Below are 16,150 nucleotides of genomic sequence, written 5' to 3' on the forward strand. Positions count from 1 at the left end.
TGAATTCAAGGCCAGTCTGGTCTACCGAGTAAGTTCCAGGACAGCCAATGTTACACAGAGAAACCCTGTCTCAGGGGAAAAAAAGAAGTCATTTTCCGCAAAGGACACCTGTTGCTTTGGTCCCTGTGACCTCAGGGTGTCACTGGGGCAGAGTTCTTTTTTGCTGTTGCTTGTCTCAGACGGGATCTCTCTATGTAGACAAGGTGGGACTTGAACTCCGGATCCTCCTGTCTCGGCCTCCTGGGAGCAGGGATCACAGGCAGCTGGGCACCCAGCAGCTATGGAGGGGCTTGCCACTTGCAAATGAAGTTCTGGGATCCGCTACGTCCACCAGCCATCACTGAACACTTAGTAATGTAGTATCAGTGAGAAAGGCAGGTCGAGGCAGATAGATAAGGAATAACTAAGTCAGTCAAGGAGCCAGAGCGGGATCTTCTTCCTTCACGATGTCCCCAGCTCCCTACTCGGTGCCTGCTAGAGTGGGTGCAGGAACTGAGCAGGGAGTGAACCCCCAGCCTCAGGGGAAGACATAGCCTCTCCAGGGTCACACATCCTGCCTGCGGGTGTGGGATCTGGGATGTGGTCTCAGGTCGTGGGGCTCCCCAAGAAGTGCTCAAGGACACAGGAAGAAGCTCCTTTTATGGCCCTTCCGCTTCCCCGGCTTTAAGCGGGGTGGGGGTGGGGGCAGGGGGGTGGAGGGGGGTTACACCAGGGAGTTTTAATTGGAAGGGTCACCGGAGCAGATCCGATTAAAGGGATTGGGAGCAGCCCGAGGGGCTGTCCCCTCCCTGCCTGCTGCCAGGGCTGGGGAGAGGCTGGAGCAGCAGGAGATGCTGGTGGGCACATGGGCCTTGGCAAGAGAAGCCATCAGAAGGAGACAGGGGTGCAGTACACGGCCCAAGGCCACCCACCCAGCCAGAAACCTAGGGCGAGGACATTCATTTTCCTTAGTTGTCCATGTTTTTTTATTTTTTTTTTTTATTTTTTTTTTTTTTTGGTTTTCCGAGACAGGGTTTCTCTGTGTAGCTTTGCGCCTTTCCTGGAACTCACTTGGTAGTCCAGGCTGGCCTCGAACTCACAGAGATCCGCCTGGCTCTGCCTCCCGAGTGCTGGGATTAAAGGCGTGCGCCACCACCGCCCGGCTCAGTTGTCCATGTTTTAAAATTGAGAAGTGTTTTTTTTTTTTTTTTTTTTTTTTTTTTTTTTTTTGTGTGTGTGTGTGTGTGTGTGTGTGTGTGTGTGTGTGTGTGATGTGTGTGTCCGTCCGTCCGTCCATCCGTCCATCTATCTGAGATCTATCTGAGACAAGGCCTCACTGTGTAGCTTTGGCTAGCCTCGAAATCACTACATAGAACAGGCTGGCCTATGGTGGTATTGTGTTACCCAAAATACTGTGCACCCTAATAAACTTATCTGGGGTCAGAGACAGAACAGCCACTAGATACAAAGGCTAGAAAATGGTGGCACTCACACCTTTAATCCTAGCACTCCAGAGGTAGAAATCCCTCTGGATCTCTGTGAGTTCAAGGCCACATTGGAAACGGCCAGGCATGGTGACACATGCCTTTAATCCCAGAAAGTGAGCCTTTAATCCCAGGGAGTGGTGGTAGAAAGCAGAAAGGTATATAAGGCGTGAGGACCAGAAACTAGAAGCATTTGGCTGGTTAAGCATTTGGCTGGTTAAGCTTTCAGGCTTCTAGCAGCACAGTTCAGCTGAGAGCCATTTGGATATGAGGACACAGAGGCTTCCAGTCTGAGGAAACAAGACCAGCTGAGAAGTTGGCCAGGTGAGGTGGCTGTGGCTTGTTCTGGTTCTCTGACCTTCCAGTATTTCACCCCAATACCTGGCTCAGGTTTGTTTTTATTAATAAGACTCTTTAAGATTCCTGCTACACTGACCTTGAACTTGAGATCCTCCCGAGTGCTAGGATTACAGGCATGCACCACCACATATGGTTAAAATTGGGAGATCTCACATGCAAATCCAGATGTTTGGATTCCCTCAGCAAATCGGAGGTGCTCCACTGACCCGTACTTCCAGTGGTGGCCACTAGGTGGTGATAAGGAGCAGCCACTCCTTCTCAGGAGCAGGCTCCCAGTGCCTCAGGACCTTTGCACCTCATTTTTAGGCCTCTGCAGCCCAGCCATGTGCTCTTGCACTCGTGGGCCTACCTGGTGCCATGACAATGACAATAGCTATTAACAGACCTGATACTCTGTGCTGTGTGTGTGTGTGTGTGTGTGTGTGTGTGTGTGTGTGTGTGTGTATGTGTAGTGGTTTCCTGCCATCTTGCCCCAGTTTCCTCCATATTCACATCTGGCTAATTCCTGTTTACAAACATCACCAGATTTGACCTCTTTTTGCCACCAGTACCACCACCACCCTGCCCCAAACCACCATCCACTCCCATCCACTACCACTGCACACAGATGTCTCTCCTGCTCCCTCACAGTCACTGCAAAGACCATGCACCCCAGTGTCTTCCCCTCCATCCACTGCTGGGCACGGCACACACCATCTAATCTAAGATGTAGACTGCATTTCCCAGCTTCCCTTGCAGCTAGATGAAGTCCTGTGATCAGGTGTGGGCAGCAAAAGGCACTTGGAACTGGTGTGGACCCTTCTTTCTCTCTTGCTGGCTGGGAGACAGATGATATTCTGCGATAAGAATGAGGTTAACCCCAGCACTAAGGCTGACTTTTACAGAGAAGTCTGTCAGCTCTTGGTCTGTGTGGTTTAAGCCACAGTGTTTGGGATCTCGCAGCCGCAGGAGCTTGGTCTGTAGACCTGGCTGCATCTGTCTTAAGTCCCCTCTGCTCATGCCTCTCAGGCCTTCCTAGGCCCACCACAGTCTCTGTGACCCGCCCTGCCTTAGGGCCTTTGCCCACACTGTTGCTTGTGCTTGGGATATTCTCCCCTCCGTTCTGCTAGATAACTGCTTCTGTGACTCAACTGGAGGTCATCTCCTCAGAGAGGCCACCCTGACTGTCCCCAGAGACACAGGCTACCCTTCTCCCAGAAATGTCCACAGGGTATTTCAGCAGTGAGACTTTCCATAGGTACTTTCCAGTTTGTGGATATGGGCGGAGTCTCAAATGTGAGTCTTCAGGGCCCATGGCAGAGCTCAGCAAAGCTGCAGAGAGCAAGTCAGACATGGCGGCACATACGCTCACCCAGCACGCGGTCTAATGGAGGAGGATTGCTAGTTTCAGGGCAGCCTGGACTACACAGCAAGACCCTGTCTCAGTGAATGAAGGAATGAATCAATGGCCAGGGCTCTAACCACTGAGCTAGCATGCACAAAGTCCTGAGTTCTACCCCCGGCACTGCCTAAACCAGGTGTGGTGGGGTACTTTTGTCACCCCAGTACCTGGGAAGTGAAAAGGAAGGTGGATCAGAAGTTCAAAGTCAGCCGGGCGGTGGTGGCACACACCTTTAATCCCAGCACTTGGGAGGCAGAGGCAGGTGGATCTTTGTGAGTTCGAGGCCAGCCTGGTCTACAGAACGAGATCCAGGACAGACAGAGCTACACAGAGAAACCCTGTCTTGGGGGAAAAAAAGTTCAGAGTCATCTTTGGCTACATAGGGAGTTTGTGGCCCGCCTAGGCTACACAAGACCCTGCTTCACATACCTCAGTGGAGGAATTCCTGCCTAGCATATTGGAGTCCCCAGTTCAGTTCCCAGTACCGTAAAACAATCAAACAAACAAAAAGTCTAGCACTGGGCCAGCAAGACGGCTCACTGAGGAAGGCGCTGGCTGCCAAGCCCGGCGATCTGGGTTCGATCCTGGTGCTCACAAGCTGGAAGGACAGAGAAGGCTACCACAAATTGTCCTCTGACCTCCACGTGCAGGAAGTGGCCCCCACACACGCACATGCCCCCTGTGGTGCACACACATAAAGCACACTGTGGTTTACACACATACATACACACTGTCCCCCCCCTCCACGTACACTATGGCACCCATACATGCACATGTATGCTGTGGCATACACACATAATACACACTGTGGTATACATGCATGTACACTGTGGCACACACACACACACGTGCACAGGTACACACACACACACACATGTAATGCACACTGGCCAGCATACACGCACATGAACACACATAATCAAATATAATTTAAAATCTGTAACATAGATGTACAGAGGGCAGAGGCTCCCCTGTGAAGGTTGGGGGCTGGGGATAGTCACCCCTCCCGTCTCCTGAGCAACCTCGTGAGCAGAAAGCAGAGGTGGCTCTGGTCTGCATGGGTGGGGTGGGGGAGAGGGAAAGTCAGGGACTCTGCCCTTCCGGCTGGGTGACTGCCAGTCCCCTAGACCTGCTGAGGACATGAGCAGCCGAGGGACTGTCAGTCAGCGTTGACAAACGTCTCGGGCTGTCCCTGCTGTAGAGAGCAGCACTGAGACTAAAATTAAGTGGTATGTGGCTGGCTAGGCACAGAGGTGTCCACAGATTCTAAAGAGCCTCAGGTTGGTGCCTCTGTCTCCTGGACTGGAGGGACAGGAGACAGCGCATGGTGACTCACAGATGGAAGTGTGTCAGGAGAGATGCTGGAGTGGGGGACCGCGTGGCTAATGATTAAAGCTGCAGCAAGGGCTTCTGGAGGCCATTCTTCACGGCCACATTGGCTTGGGGAGCAACAGCGCTTTCTCACGACACTGTCCCGTCTCACTAGGCACAAAAAAAAAAAATGGGCAGGCGAGGCTTGCCTTCTAATTCCAACTGGGCATCCTCAGGCGAGGGTCTTCACGTCGTCATGGTGCGCTATCCACTGAGAGTCTAGTGGGCTTCTGGCACTGTTCCCCTTCCACAGTGACCCAGAGGTCTAGTGACTCTCTCACCCCAGTGTACAGTTTCCACCTACACCGTGGGAGGTGACGGGTGACAGGAGGGGGTGACAGTAGACTAAGTTGTCCAGGCTGGCCTTGAACTTACGATCCTTCTGCCTCAGCCTCCAGATTGGCTGGAAGACTGGCCTGACCTCTGTCTTTCTTAACAAATGGAAACCACTTTCAGCATGGCTGAGGACGGAATTCAGGGCCTTGTGCATAGAATCAATGACGTCTGGAATGACCAGTGAGGCACGTCCAGCGGGAGGGAGGCAGTGAGCGCGGTGGTTAAGGGCCCGTACTTTGGGCTGGGATGTGGCTCAGTTGGTGGTACTCGCCCGGCGAGCATGATGACTGTTCCCTCAAACAGTGGTGTTCGTAGGGACCCATTCAGTCCTTCGCTCATTCACTCACGTCCTCATTCATTCATCGGTGGCTCGCTTGCACGCTCACTTGTTCACTCATTGACGTGCCAGGTCTCTGGGTCCCAGAGACACAACAATAACAGTGGCAGAAGCCTGAGTGTCAGGGGAGCCGAGGCTTTGCAGAGAGAGAGGGGCACGAAGACCAATGACAAAACAGATTGATTTGGTACGATAATTTCAATGGAGAGTGAAGGAGGCTTTTGGGAAAGAGGTGGTTTGCTTTGGCTGGGGTGGCCCGGGGGGCTCCCGGCAAAGGAGACTGCCTGGGCTCTGGCTGGATAAGAAGCTGGCCCAAGGGAAGCATTTCAGAGGAAGGGACAGGGCGGATGCAAAGGCCCTGGGGTGGGAAGCTGCTGGGCAACTGTGTTTGAGGGGGGAGGGGAGGAGAGAGAGAGGGGTAAGGGGCAGACAGGAGGGTCCCCCCTACACTAAGTGCAGCACAGGCTGGGATGACAAGCAGTGAAGGAAAGCGCCTCCATTTTTGCCCTCTGGGAGATGCTGGCAGTGTTCAGCTGTGCCCAGGGGACTCTGTGGGCAGCAGCGTGGGAAGGGCGGGGCTTAGTCAGGAGCCCCGTGTGGCTGCATTGCTGATTCAGGGAAAGGAGAAGAAGCGACGACGGAGCACTCTAGCCATAGGACTCTGTTTCGAACCCTCTCCCGGCCTCCTCTATTCCCTGATTCACCGAGTCTCAGTGGTGAGCTCCCCGAGGGCCCAGGGCCACTCAAGGAAAGCCATGTACTGCAGACAGCAAGTGCCCATGTCCTAATCTTTCACACCAACAGAACCCCGACTTTCAACTGCCTCACACAGATTCTTGGCTTAAAGATTACATTTCCCAGCCTTCCTTGTTGTTAGAGGGGTGAAGTGTTGTGTGGGCATTCAGAAATCTCTTTAAAGCAGAGAACACTGCCTCCTCATTCTAGATCTTTCTTCATCCTGCTGCCAGGGATGATGATGTGATGGTTGGAACTACAGCAGCCATGTAGCGCCATCATGCTGAAAGCTATACTCTCTAGGAAAGGCTGAGCAGAAAGATGGGATGAGCCGGGGACGTGACAACCCTCTAAAGCCACCACCCCACCCTTTGGCTGTTTACGTCCAGATGAGTGAAAGAATCACACACTTCTCTCTAGATGTCTCTCAGAGGAATCGACACAATGATGGTTAGCTCAGCAACACCCCAGTAAATGGAGGCTAGGGAGTGCTACTTGCACATGGGACTGTCCACCTCTCTGACTGAGGCAATAGGTACCCAGTTGCTCAGAGACCTCAGGCAAGACTTGGAGCCCACGGCTGTGAGCATGCACACCTCCAGTCCACAGGACGCAGCAGCGTTTGCAGATTTCACCTGTTCCTCCCGTCCTTCCCGACCCCGACTGGCTTCACTTTTTCCTGTTGCGAAGGGGACGTAATGGAGGCTCTGGCGCCTCCTTGTCTGCCTTCCCTGGCCTGGCCCAGGAGTTCTTTCCCCTGCGGTTCACACTAGAGGAAATGTCACCTCCTCCCGGAAGTTTAAAGTGAAATCAAGGACTCTTCCTGTGGTCCCGGCAGGGGTGAGCTAGGTCTTGTCACTCCTTAGAGCCCCAAGGTGGCTTCCTGCTGCTCTCACATACAATCCAAAGCCACAGAGGCCCATGAGGCCTCTCAGATCCCTCCCTCTTATCCACGGTGTCACCTCCTCTGTGACACCATCTCTTTGCCCCTCTATGAGCCAAGGTCACACACACAGGTAACACTAAACAAATAAAATGGCAGGACTTGAGCTCACACGGCTCGCAGGGCTGCTCTGAGGAGGCAATTCGTGAGAAAGCAAAGGAAAAGACAGCAGCCAGTGCAACGGTCCTGAGGCTGGGAAGAGATTGACGGGCAAGAGAAAAGAGTAAGGAGAGCGCTGGGGTGGAAGGTGAAGGCTTTCAGAGAGTGAGGCCTTACACACCTGACGAGGTGATTCCGAGAACCTGGGAGCCACAGAGGCTTCCTTGTCAAGCTAGTAGTCACACACGCGTGTGCGCACACAACCGCAGGCAGGCAGGCAGGCAGGCACGCACACACTCACTCATGCGCCTACGCACGCATTTAAAGACAACCTGTAGGAATGCTGGCCTGAAGCAGTGATGCCGGAGGCCATGGCGGGTGTTTGGGAGGGAGCTGGCTACTGAGTACTCAGAAGCCAAACTCAAGGCTGGAGCTGAGGCCTGGCAAGTTGCTGATGGGGCAGCTCTGTGGGGTGTGGGAGAGAAGAGCCAATCAGTTGCCCCCCAGGTTTTGTCCTGGGCCCTCCTGGCAGAGTGGCAGCATATCCTGAGTCAGGGTCGGTGTGATGAGCAGCTTGGGCTGAGGACACCCGCTGAGACCCTGCAGGCAACCAACGGAGCTGTGGGGGCTTCTGAGCAAAAGTGAAGTTACTCCGTCTTTTGGCAAATATTTACGGGGGAGGAGAGCTCACCCCTCTCTTTCTCCCAGACAGCTAAGCTCCCTGAGCACCACAGAGCCATGGTGAAGGACTGAGGGAGACACAGTACCACATCCGGTACACAGTACCACATCCGGTACACAGCAGGCATCCAATAATTGCAGACAAAGAAGACAGGGCCATGCTCACAGCCCTGGGTTGAGAGTCTTGAGGCCACTCCAGGATAGGAAGAGTCCGGAGTCGGAGCATGGCCTGTCACACATGCTCTGGTCCCTCTTGGGCACAGTGTCTGCATTAATCTCACTAGACACCGGAAGTGTCAGGGAGCATTATCCAGACTGAGCAGACGCCCTGCGGGCTTTAGCCTGACCTTGACTGGAGGAGCCGCAGCACTGGGAGGGCCACCCACAGCCGAGACCTCTCTATCCCTGCACCTCTGCCCCAGGGTCCTCCTTGCTAGCTGTCAAACTGTGCACAGTTTCAGGGAATTCATCAGGTCATTCATTCATTCACTCACTCATTCACCCCTTCAGCACATAAGTATGGAACCCATACCATGTTCCAGGTGCCATCCCACAGCGACCAGAACCAGACCGTGTGTGTGTGTGTGTGTGTGTGTGTGTGTGTGTGTGTGTGTGTGTGTGTGTGAGACATTTTGGGCAGAAGGAGACATTCCACACAGGAGTGACCACTCACACATCCCTTCAGGAGCTACAGAGGCAAGACGATGGGTAACAGGGAGGGGGTGACTGAGCTGTTCACTGTGTTGGCCAGGGACTTCTCTGAGGAGTTGGTATGGACCGGATGCCCTCCTCAGACTTCACATGATGGAGGCATGTCTCTCAGTGCGGCAGTGTTGAGGGGAGGGTATCTTTAAGGGGGGGGGTATCTGGTGGAGTCTTAGGTCTTGGGACTCTTGAATTAGCCCTAGTGAGAGGATTGTTTCTAAGGTTGGCCCTCTTGTCCCACCCCAGTCTCCAGCCCCCCTTTCTCTCCCAGCCGCTGACCCCCAACTTCTAGGTCTCTGCGGACCATTGATCTCTCCTCGCACTCAGACGCCAGCCACTGCGATGCCACCTGCCAGGAAGCCTTGCAGCCAAGAGGCCCTCACCAGAGCCGGAGCTATGTTGTTCCGACTCCCAACCTGTGACACAGTGAGCTAAATAAAGCTCCTTGCTTCAGGGATTTCATTACAGCCATGAAAAGCAGCCTAATAGTGGAGCAGCTGTCTGAAGTGAGACCACAGAGCTGTCTGCAGCCGGGAGAGGAACATCCAGGCACAGGGAGGGGCTTTCGGAGTCACACCATCACATGAGTTGGCGCTATGACTTCCATCCTGTAGACAGGAGAAATAATAATGTTTACTGAGCACCCACTCACTGTGCCACGCTCTGTTCGGAGCACTTTACACACAACAAACTCCGTCACATTCTGGGTGCCGGGAAGATGGCTTGGCAGCTCCAGGGTATCTGGTGCCTTCGTCTGCTCTCTCTGCCTCATCCTCATTTCTTTCTAGCCATTTCTTACTGATCCGTCAAGCTCCGAGGCCCGTGTCAGCTGCTGTGAGTAAAATGGCCACCAGTTCCTCTGAGAGCATATCTGAACCAGCGGAGTGGCTCCCATTTCCTGTCTCCAGCCTCTCCTAACCCCTTCAGAGGATCCCAGTCTCATCTGGACACACAAGTCCAGCTCTGGCCTCAGCAGGGCTCTCTTCTATTTTCAGTTGTGAGCCTCTCACGGCCGAGCCATCTCTCCAGTCCCATCAGGACTCTTCTATGAGCAACGTCATTTCTCTTGTTATTCCTCAGCTGTCTCTGGCCTCTGCCTGTAGAAGTCGCGGTGCTGGACAGTCCAGGTTACAGAGGATGCGCACGTCCGCCTTTAGGACGAAAACGCTGCCCAGCTCTGTGATAACCAGCAGCAAAGACTGGGTGCCTACTGTGTGCTGGCGTAACGGGAAGAAGGGAAAGAAGGACGTCAGATTTCTGTGCACAAGCCTCCTCCTCAGTCTAGACTTTCTCTATGGCTTCTGCAGTCTGAGGGAGTCGGCCAAGGGGAAGGACCGTCAAGGAGCTCACAGGGTCAGATCTGGAGCTGGGGTCTGAGGCCACACGTCCAAGCTCTGGCTTTCTTGGGCAACAGAGTGAGGCTGGCCCCTGATTCTCTGTTCAGCTGGGCACTGGGCTTCCTGCAGCCCCCTTCCCGGGCACACGAGTCTTTCCTGGCTCTCATGGGGGTAGGGCTTGGGGCTGAGCAGCAGAGTGCTTGCCACACAGGGGTGAGACCCTGGTTTCCACCTCTAGCCTGACCTCTCCTGCCAGGGTGGAGACTTCCTGAGTCTCAAGTCCTCTTGCCCTGGACAGGATAGACTCAGGCAGTTTCCTGTCATATTTCTTTCCAGAGGCCAAGGAGTGGGACTGTCCTAGCTCTCTTCTGCCAGAGGGTCTGACCTCTCTGCTCTGCCGGGACCAAGCGGGAAATACACAAGGCTGGGCCAGGCTGGGTGTGAGACACTAGGAAGGGTGGGCAGCCCTGAGCGGCTCCACAAGGGTGTGGAGGTGTCCACAGGGTGGCCTGATTTCCATGCTTCTTCATAGAAGCCAACAAAGAAAGCTATTATAAATATAAATAATATAAACATATATAAGTACACACACACACAGACGTTGTATGTGCGCGAACACTTCAATAAATTAAATTATGTGAACAAAGCTAGGCTTCGTGGAGCACATCAATAACCGCAGCACTGAAGAAGCTGAGGCAGGAGGATTGTAAGTTGGAGGTCAGTTTGAGCAAATGTAGTTCAGCTTAAGTTCACACATTTAGGCATGAAGTCTTTCTCCTGCTCTCAGAACACCTTCCAGTTGCTGGCTGGGTCCCTCCCCTCCCCTGAATTATGACAAGCAAGCTCAGCTCCCCTGGGAACTCATTGTTTCTGAGCACACAACGATAGCAGCAGTCACCAGAAGCGGGGAGGGAGACCAGGGTGCCACAGGATGGCAGAAGATACTAAAATCACCCCTGTAGGCAGATATTAGGAGGAAAGCATAGGGCTCAGAGAGGTTAATCAACTTGCCCAAGGTCACACAGCTAAGTGACAAACTGGCTTTGTGCCCAGGCTGTGTGACTCAAAAGACTATGATCTAGCCCAGTGATGGTGGCATTGTCCCTGGGAGGCAGTTTGGAAACATGGGGAGGGCAGGTGTTTCTGGTTGCCACAGTACTGATGTTGGGGGGGGGGGTCACAGTGGTTTTAAGTGGGTACAAACAGGGAATAAGATTCTGGGATATACAAGTAGCCCTGAGTCACAAAGTCACATCCTGGTCCTTATGCCAACAGTGCCCTAGATTTTTCCCTTTCCCATGGTGGTATCCACAGCTGCATGCTGGCTGAAGCCCAGGGAGGTGGGCACCCCCAGCACCCAGTCTCACAGATGGGGATGTTGCAGATCAAGGGAGGTGAGGCCATGACAAGCTGGCAAGTGGCAGCTGGCCTGAAAGAGCTTGAAGAAGTCAAGGGCACAGACTCTGGGGGAATGCCCCAGACCTCAGTTCATGGTGGAGCAATGCCCGAGAATTTGAAACGTTGGAAGTCAAAACTCCACTGATACAACCACCAAACTTCGCAGCAGGGCCCAGCTGCCTCCCAACGTACTCGTGGTGATGTGGGCTGCCCTGCCAGAGCCTTCTCTTCTTTGTTCTCTCCTTCCTTCCTTCCTTCCTTTCTTCCTTCCTTCCTTCCTTCCTTCCTTCCTTCCTTCCTTCCTTCCTTCCTTCCTTCCTTCCTTGGAGTTCAACAATCCAGAGCCTTGCAAGCACTCTACCCCTCCAGTCCATGCATCTCCAGTCCCTAAGACAGGCTTCCTTAATGGTCTCACTAAGTGACTCAGGCTGGCCTTGAACTGGTGATCCTCCTGTCTCCCACCTCCAAACAGCTGGGATCATGGGCCTATGCCACTAGGACCGGCCCAGCTCAGAATCATTGACTGTCAAGCCATACCACACATCAGTAGCCTGGAGGGAGAGAAAATCAAGATTTAAAATTCTAAGTACGGTGTCCACTGAATGAGTCACCGTCACCCACCATCAACCACCACATAAATTCAAAATGTCTTAAGTCAAACCATTCCCAACTGGGGAATGCTCAAAAGATTTTTAAAGGCAATTTCTTTGTTTTGGAGACAAGGTCTCAGTATGTAGCTCAGGTTGTCTTAAACTTCCAAGTCTCCTGATTCAACCTCCCAAGCACTGGGATTTCGGGTGTGTTCCATAGTGCTTGGTGTAATATTGAAAACAAAAAAAAGGTTGTTGGACTAGCATGCGTGATTGCTGGATTCAGTTGCCATCGCCACATATATTGGGCGTGGCAGCCTGTGCCGGAAATCCTAGCACTTGGGAGGTGGAGGTCAGAGGACCAGCCTTGGATACACTGCAAATTCTGGGTGGGCTTGGGCTACATGAGACCCTGTCTTCAAGTAAGACTTAACACAAAATATAGGGGGGGTTGGATCAGTAGTACATGGCCCACCTAGCATGTGAGAGGCCTTGGGTTTGGTCTCCACACAGGCATTACACACACACACACACACACACACACACACACACACACACACACACACACATCATTAGAACAATCTATAAAGAATAAAATACCGTAATTAAAAAATAAGAGTCTGAGAAAAGTGGGGAACGAACACTGATCTTGTGCACAGGGCGAGTCCCTCATCTAAGTGTGACAGGTACTCTCTCCTGTACAGCAGCCCACCCTCCACCTCTCCCCCGCCCCCCGTGAGACATGGAGAGTCCAGTCCCCTTTGGATCTTGGTTAAACACAGGCTGCTGCCAATGCTGGTCTGTGAGGCTGGAGGCAGACAGGGCTGTTGTCAGTGCCGGGCAGCCGGGCGGCTGGTGGGTGTGAAGCTCCACGCCCGAGCTTCAGATAAGCGCTGCTGTTTCCACCATGCTGGCTCTGCCGCTTGCTTCCCAGAAGCCTCTTTTGAAAACTCCCTGGTAGAAAATGGCACAGGCAGCTATTTCTGCCCCAAGAGAGAGAAAATGAGTTTGTGGCAGGGTGCCGAGCCCAGCCCTGCCCCTCACTGCTGTGTGGCACTGGGTAAACCAGGGCCCTCTCTGGGCCTGCTTTCATCTGCCAGTGGCAGGGAAGGTTAGAAATGGTGCAAAGCCATATCGTCATTGGTTTAGTTCCACAAATAAACAGTACAAGGGGGGAAAAGTGAGATTCTCTCCCTCTGTGCCCTGTGAGGCCAAAAGGAGGGCTCGGCAGATCCTTAGGACCTGGAGTCACTGGTGGTTATGAGCTGCCATGTGGGTGCTGGGAACCGAACCCTCGTCCTCTGGAAGAGCAGCCAGACCTCTCAACCACTGAGCCATCTCTCCAGCCCCCAGAAGAAAGCTTTGTTATTCAGTTTTGAAAGTGAAATCCTGAGGACACAGGACCTAGACATTGTCAAAAGTCAACAATTCTGTTTGTTTCTTTTTTTCCTTTTTTTTTCCTTCTTGAGACAGAGTCTTACCATTTAGCTCAGGCTGGCCTTGAACTAATTATGTAGCTCATGCTGGCCTTGAACTAATTATGTAGCCCAGGCTGGCCCTGAACTAATAATGTGACCGAGGCTGGCCCTAAACTAATAATGTGACCCAGGCTGGCCTTGAACTAATTCTGTAGCTGAGGATAGCCTTAAATTTCTGACCCTCTTGCCTCCCCAGTACTGGGATTACAGGGGTGCTGAGTGTGGGACCTAGGGCTTCGTGCACGCCAGGAAGGTGCTCTACCCACTGAGCCATATCCCCAGCCCTGCTGTGGCTTTAATCTATGTTGAACTTCCCAGAAAATGCATTGATTGGAGAAAGAAGGGACCAGAGTTGCCTTTCCTTCAGTTCAGATCTCACCCGCTGGCACTGGGGTACAGCCAACAACCTGTCTGTGTGTTTCTGTCTCTGTCACACTCTCTCTGTAGAGTGTGAGCACCTGGCAGCTCAGTGGCCTTTTCTGGTGTCATTGTTGTGAGGAGACATTTGCATATGCAAATGAACACACATGCACATCATCTCCTTGCAATTCCCTGTTTCACGAAGTTAGGGATTATATGGATTCTTTTTTTAAAAGGTTACATGGGTAGAAAATATGTTTTGTTTTTGTTTTTTGAGACAGTCTCCTTATGCAACCCAGGTTGGTGTCAAATCCCCGATCCTCCTGCCTCTGCCTCCCATGTGCCAGGATTACAGGTATAGTAGATGGCAGGTATTACAGGATTACAGGTAAAATAGATCTATTATGTGTTATGTATAGATTCATTGTCTGATGACCACTGACAGGATGAATTAACGTAGTCTCCACAGATGGAGGGACCTGGGGCTGGGTGTGGTGAGCCACAGGGCCTCTGTGCCCCTGATTCTCTGAGCTCCTATCCTTATGCTCCAATCTCAGCCATGGCTAGGTGTCAACTCATCTGAATTTTCACAGTGTCTGCCTCTGCTCTTTGCTGTGTTCACCCCATAGGCTGCCCCTGCTTTAGGTCCAGGCACCTCTCTTCCTGCCTGCTGCCCAGTGACTTCTAAAATCAGCACACTCATGTGCATGCGCACACACACACAAGAACACACACACACACACACACACCCAGATGCTCTTTTCTGTCTCGCTCATGGTTGAGATTTTCACAGCATCATTTTGATATAAAATTCCGGAAAACACATTCAGCTAAAGCATGTTTTTCTGTGATAGAGATGTGTCACCTTCCCAGCACTGCAGTATGTACAATGACAGCCAATGTTTGTTACTCAGAGATGGAGAGAGAGAGAGAGAGAGAGAGAGAGAGAGAGAGAGAGAGAGAGAGAGAGAACTTAGTGTGGAAGGAAGTAGCACTCAAATTGCCTATGTTCCCTTATTCATTTTGTTCCCTCACACTGCTGGGTGGACAGCCGTGGACAGCTGCCCACATTTCTTCCTCAGAGATATCAACAAATAAAGCAACATCAGTGAGAGGCAGCACCAAGGAAATCCGGTGCTGGAGGAGGGCAGCAAGCAGGGCAGAGCATGGCCCCTGTGATTCATCCACTCCTTTCATCAACACTTAGGGAGACAATGGTTTCCCAGAGTAAGAAGGCTTCCTGCCTCCCTTGCATCTAGAAACACCACGTGGCTCTGTTCTGCCTGCAGGACAGGGAAGTGAGCAGACGTGTGGAGCTGTCTCCTACCACTGTGCTGTCGCCCACTTTCCGCTCTTCCCCCCAGCAGGAGATTCTCTTTACGACTTCTCTGTGTGTTTTGTTTGGTTGTTTTTGGTCTTCGAGACAGGGCTCATATAGCCCAGGCTAGCCTCAGACTTGCTATAGAGCCAAGGGTGACCTTGAACTTCTGATGCTCCTGCTTCTACTTCCCAGGTGCTGGGATTATAGATATGTACCACTATGCTCAGTTTGATGGGGTCCTGGGGATTGAACTCAGAGCTTTGTGTATGCTATGTAAGCATTCTATCAACTGAGTCCCTCTTCAGTTCCATTCGTATCTCTCTTTTCTTGACTGATCCATTTATCTGTCAATGCACTCACCTATCAATTCATCCATCCGTCTGTCCATCCATCCATCCATCCATCCATCCACTCACCCACTGATCCCATCTATCAGGCACGCATTTACAGAAAGCCTTTGCCAGGTTCTGGGGATGCAGAAATTGAACAAATTCTACCTATGCCTCAAGGAGCCCCCAGTCTCTTATGCAGAGAGGACTCAAGTAGCTTTATACAACAGCACAGGACACATAGAGTCCTAAACTGTCACTTCTCTTATACGACCTCAAGGCGGTGACTTTATGTCCCTGAATTTTAATTTTCTTGTAATAAAACAAAGACAATGAAAGTCAAAAGTCAGGAAGAAAAAGCACTCTTGGGGAGTGTGGGGGCGGCCAACACTCACAGCCACTTCCGGCTATTCTAAGTGGACACTGGGAAGTTGCTCAGAGGCTCCAAGGCCTGGTACAGGAGCTGAGGAAGCTGGGTTTGTGTGAGAGGAAGTGAGGAAGGAGGCCTATGCTGAAGGCAGAGAGAGCATGGTTGAGTGCACACATGGACACAGCTGTGACTGTGACAGGCCAATGCTGAGACATGGGGAAGCAAGGCTCCACTGCCTCTTCCCCAGCATCATACCGGAAGGGACTTGGAACCAGGTGCAGGCTCAGAGCACCTGCCCAGAGTCCCAGACAGCCACCAGCAGGAAGAACTGCACCATGGGAGTTAATATCTGCTGCAGGTGCAGAGTCTTGGGAACTCTCTTGAGGCCAAATGGAGGCCCTGCCTCCTGTCCCCCACACGCCACACTGGCTGCTCCATGGACCTCTGTTCTTTGATCTTCGAGGCATACTTCACAAACCCCTCCTTTAAAGCGCCCATGTCCTGACTAATTTCCCATGACCGCTGCCCTGGCCCCAGCCACCCATATGTCCCACAG

General features: G+C 52.4%; 1 protein-coding gene across 2 annotated transcripts in view; it reads right to left on the bottom strand.

Moving 5' to 3' along the window:
• Kcnb1 (potassium voltage-gated channel subfamily B member 1) overlaps positions 1-16,150 on the bottom strand; it is a 91,808-nt gene that overhangs the window by 15,905 nt on the left and 59,753 nt on the right. The gene's annotated exons all lie outside the window — the stretch shown is intronic.

Source organism: Peromyscus californicus, unplaced genomic scaffold (assembly GCF_007827085.1).
Source record: "Peromyscus californicus insignis strain IS unplaced genomic scaffold, ASM782708v3 Scaffold_7__1_contigs__length_154581171, whole genome shotgun sequence".
NCBI classification, from domain to species: Eukaryota; Metazoa; Chordata; class Mammalia; order Rodentia; family Cricetidae; genus Peromyscus; species Peromyscus californicus.